The following is a 4,529-nucleotide window of genomic DNA, read 5'->3' as shown; positions in this document are numbered from 1 at the left end:
TCAGGCTATTTTAAAAAATGGAGGACAATGAGGAAGAGAAAAAAATAGGACCAGCAAAAGAAGACAACCGAAGAGCGGACGACCGAGAGGAAGGGGACTGGCGGAGAAATAAGAAGTTGGCGTCGCCACCGCCGTCGCAGTCACCCCTACTGCGGCTATTGCCTCTCCGTCAGATAGGAAGAAGAAAAAATAAAGAGGGGGGAAGGTTGGTTTCCTCTCGGCGAAAGAGATACTCATATGAAAAAGAAGGAAAGAAGAAGAGGAACAGAAGATGACGAGAGGACGGGAACCCCGGAAGAAGTGACCAAAACGCGAAGCAAAGAAAAAAGAGGAAGAAGTCACCGTTGCAGCCGTCGTCGCTATTACTACTGCCATTGCCACTCTGTCAGATGGGAAGAGGCCGAACCCAGAGAAAGAAGATCAGACGAGAGAAGATAGAAGGAGGAAGGCGAAAGAAGAGCAGAGAAAGCAACACGAGAAGAAGAAGAAAAGGGTGCTCACATTTTCTCTTCCCCTGTACCCCCATACATATTCTTGCTGCTCTTGATGTGAAGCCGTGAAGACAGAGAAGCCTGAGAAGCTGTCGCCATCGCCAACATGGCTGCTGTTGTTATTCTTGCTTGCCGCCTACAGTCACTCTTTATGATGAACCCATGAAGACGGAGGAAGACCAACTAGAGAAAGATGATGAACAGAACTCGGCCAAACATATAGTCATATAATAAAGGAGAAAAGGGGAACAAAAGTAGCAAAAGAAGAAGAAGAAGACGGAGGATTTGTCGCTCATCATCATCATCGAAGCCGCTCGTCGCCGCTTTGTCATAGTTGCCTGCTGTCGCCTGATGCCTGATGCCGTCACTGTTGCTGCTTCTGTCAGTGCCGCCGTTGCCTCTTCTGCAGATGAAAGAAGGAGTGTAAAAGTAGTAGGGTTCCTGCCGTCGTTGCCGCTGAAGCTCCGCCGTTCGTTGCTATCACCGCTGCATCTCTGTGAGATGGAGGAAGGAGGATCTCTGTCACATCCCAGCCCCACCGCCGGTCCCGCGGACAGATCGGCCGCATCCAATGGGACTGGGCCCCACTGGGTGCAAGGTCTCAACTAATAACCTGGTTAGAGTCAACCCTAACAAGCAGATATGAATAGAACATAAAAGCACAAATAGGATACTGAAAACTGAAATACTACAAGTACGGACTTTAACAGCCCTACAGAATACAAATACAACCCAATAGTTCGCAAATTACAAATACAGTCAGAATACAAGTCTTACACTCTCAAGAAGGTAATATAGAGATATTGATAAAAGCAGACAATACGACCCCCAGACACCCCCCGATCCTAGACTTGATCATCTCCTGTGAGAACAGAATTCACAGATTGCATGAGCCACAAGGGCCCAGTAGGATCGCAGAAAACAACAGATATAGCAGATATTGTAGAATAATAGCTCATGCTTTATACAGAATACAGAAAATGCGCAGAATACTGGAATAATCCAAAAACATGAAAAACACGCAGAAATACATCTCCACGGCTAATAACGAAATCAACAGACGAGGGTGGATCTTCGACTATGAAGTCGGAAATGCAGCGTAAACGTAGCAGAATATCAGCGGTAGTAGCGAGATCTTCGACCGCAGATCGGGGGTGAGTGCTACTACAAAAAAACATGTGCACATGGCTAGGGACTTACTCCTCCTAGTGGGCGAGCTGAAATGGAGATGTACTAAAAACCGCGAGAAAAATACGGAATACAGACAGAGGAATTACTGAATAAATAATGCAAATAAGAAAATAAATAAATAAACATAAATACCACGCAAATAAATAAATAAATAAAATTATTAAACAATGCAATAATTAAATAATAATTATTGCTAGAAATACGGAATACACAGTGAGAGAGCCTACCTGGCTTTGAGCTACAAAGTTGGGTTCACCAAGTCCCGCGAACTACAGCTCGGTATGGATCTACCCAAACAGAATATTCTAACTTAGGTTACAAAACTTGGGCCGGGCCTAAATTACAACTATAGCCCGAGCTAATTCAACAAATAAAAGAGTTCATAGCTAGCAATTAAAGGTTTTCACAAAAATTTAGCTAAGCAATTAAAATTCTCCATAAAAGCTTTAATCATAACACCAGCACAATTAGCTTTCCAAGATTAAAATCAATACAATCCCATGATTCTGAATATATAAATTAATACTTCTAACATGCACCACAAGCATTTAAGCAATACTAAAAATAAATTAAACATTAGCATGGACACATGATATGGACGAATTTTCAATGAAAAGAAATTTCTAAATCATGTAATGCACGCATACCCACACACATACACATATATTTATATAAATAACAACAAATAATCAACTAACTTATAACATGGCTGCATACTCACAATGTCAAGCTTACAAACATGAAAACCTATATTCAAATAATTTAAAACATGAATGCTAATTTACATGTCCAAACTTACAAGATGCATACACAAATATTATAATTAAATTATAGGCATCCCTTGGTAGATACAAGCTTTCAAAATCATGAGAGATAAATAAAATCTTAACAAAATAAGGCTGCAGATTCCAAACCTCTCTATATTGCAACATGTACACATAGAATTTAAGCTTAAAATTACAAAGACATGCTACACATAATTATTCAAAATGACCAAAAACACTCAATGACATGAAAAACATGCTCAAATAAATTCTCAGATTTAACATGCTAAAAAAAATATTTAAACAAAACTTTAACAAGACAAGGATTAAGCTTAACACCAAGCTATAAAATATGAATAAGCATACCCAAGATTCAAGAACCAAACAACACAAGAGATAAACATACATGCTTGGCACTAACAAAAACAATTAAAAACAAGACAATAAAAAAATCTCAAATTTACGAAGAAAATAACAAAGCTTACCTCTAAGCTTGTTGGTGACAAGTTCCATTCAAAAAAACCAAGCTTAAAGAGAAAAAGAAATTGACACAAAAAAATTCGGCCAAGGTTGAGTTGTTTCAAGGATAAGAGAATTTGGAGAGCGGGGTGATTGGTTGCATGACTAAGCCTTTAAAAAGCAACCCTTAAACTCAATTATAAGCCTCCACTAATCAACAACGAGCAAACCAATAATTCCACTTCAGGCAAGATCCGGAAAATAAGGGCAATGAAACAAACAGTAGGGCCCACTCACCAAACACTCAGTCAAACCAGTCAAAGTAGAAAAAAAAGAAATTTTACAAACATTACAATTTCTGCCGCCGTTTGAAAAATATCAAAGTCGTCATTCCCGTTCCTCCCTCATTGTTGTCGAAGACAGAAAGTTACATGGACATTAATGTATACTACACCAGGAGAGAGTAGTAAACGAAGAAAAAGAAAAGAAGACTCACCATTACTGTTACCTGCCGCCGTTGTAGCAGTAGAAGCCTCAGAAGATGGTCAAGGAGCAGGAAAACATGGCTGGCTTTCTTTAGCAATTCTCTCACGCAGTATAAGGGAGTCTTTAAGAACAATAAACCTGGTTGAGGAATCATAAAAGAAAAAAAAAATCCACGTGAGATTCTCTCTCTTGTCGAAAGAAATTCATTTAAAAAAAATGAATAATATATATGTCTGAGTTTCTCTCAATGATATATATATATATATATATATATATATGTATATATTATATGATAACACTACAAGTTTTGTAGTTAAATAAATGCATTACATGCATGCATGCAAGCATGTGCGTGCCCAACCAAACACTTTAGTGGATGTATCCCTCACAATCAAGACACCTATGGATTCAATTTAGAAGTTTAAAAAAATGAAGAGGAAACAGTATTTTGGAATTCTTGGAATTCTATGAAGATCTTAGCTGAAATAGCCAAGGACAAGTACCTGATCACGGAAAACAAGGCATAAATGATTTGAATTTATGGTAGCGAGTGCATGATACATTTCTTGGGTCTTAAAAAAATGTGAATGTGCATTAATCTGATCGTTAAGGTCTGCTGGTGATTCAGTAGTGGCACTGCATTTCTGGTTGGAAATTTTTTTAGAACCAAAAATTGTTACATATATATCACCATGGATTATGAATGAATTTTAATTGTTCAAATACCACGGGTTAGTCAATGACTAAAATACCCATCCCAACGATTAAAATGTTCATTCTGAAACAACGATAAAATGCGCATTCCAAAACAACAAGAGAAATTATCATTCCGAGACAACGCCAAGATATTAAGTATGATTAATTTTCATACACAATGAGATATATTTTTAAGACTGACGATTGAGATATATAAGAGCATCAATGATTTGTATAATCTCATATCCCATTTTGTGTAAAGAGACCCACATCATGCTATCATAAAAATCACCATGATGAGATTTGACTCTGCATGCATACGTGCATAATTCAATATATAAAAAATAAAAAATAAAAATAAAAAAAAAAATCAAAAGGCTTGGGATCCCACCATGACAGAGACCCACATAAAAATGACTGAATATTAAGAAAAAAAAAATGA

At 37.6% G+C, this 4,529-nt stretch overlaps 1 long non-coding RNA gene across 1 annotated transcript; it reads right to left on the bottom strand.

Moving 5' to 3' along the window:
* Nucleotides 1–1,145: 1,145 nt before the first annotated feature.
* On the bottom strand, nucleotides 1,146–2,986 carry LOC120257495. The gene is made up of 3 exons (XR_005535698.1): nucleotides 2,932–2,986; nucleotides 1,910–1,969; nucleotides 1,146–1,353 (listed from the first exon to the last, which is right to left on the bottom strand). It is a non-coding gene; the product is annotated as an uncharacterized LOC120257495 (long non-coding RNA).
* Between the last annotated feature and the right edge of the window lie 1,543 nt (nucleotides 2,987–4,529).

Source organism: Dioscorea cayenensis, unplaced genomic scaffold, assembly GCF_009730915.1.
Source record: "Dioscorea cayenensis subsp. rotundata cultivar TDr96_F1 unplaced genomic scaffold, TDr96_F1_v2_PseudoChromosome.rev07_lg8_w22 25.fasta BLBR01002166.1, whole genome shotgun sequence".
NCBI lineage: Eukaryota > Viridiplantae > Streptophyta > Magnoliopsida > Dioscoreales > Dioscoreaceae > Dioscorea > Dioscorea cayenensis.
This window is presented reverse-complemented; position numbering and strand designations above follow the sequence as displayed.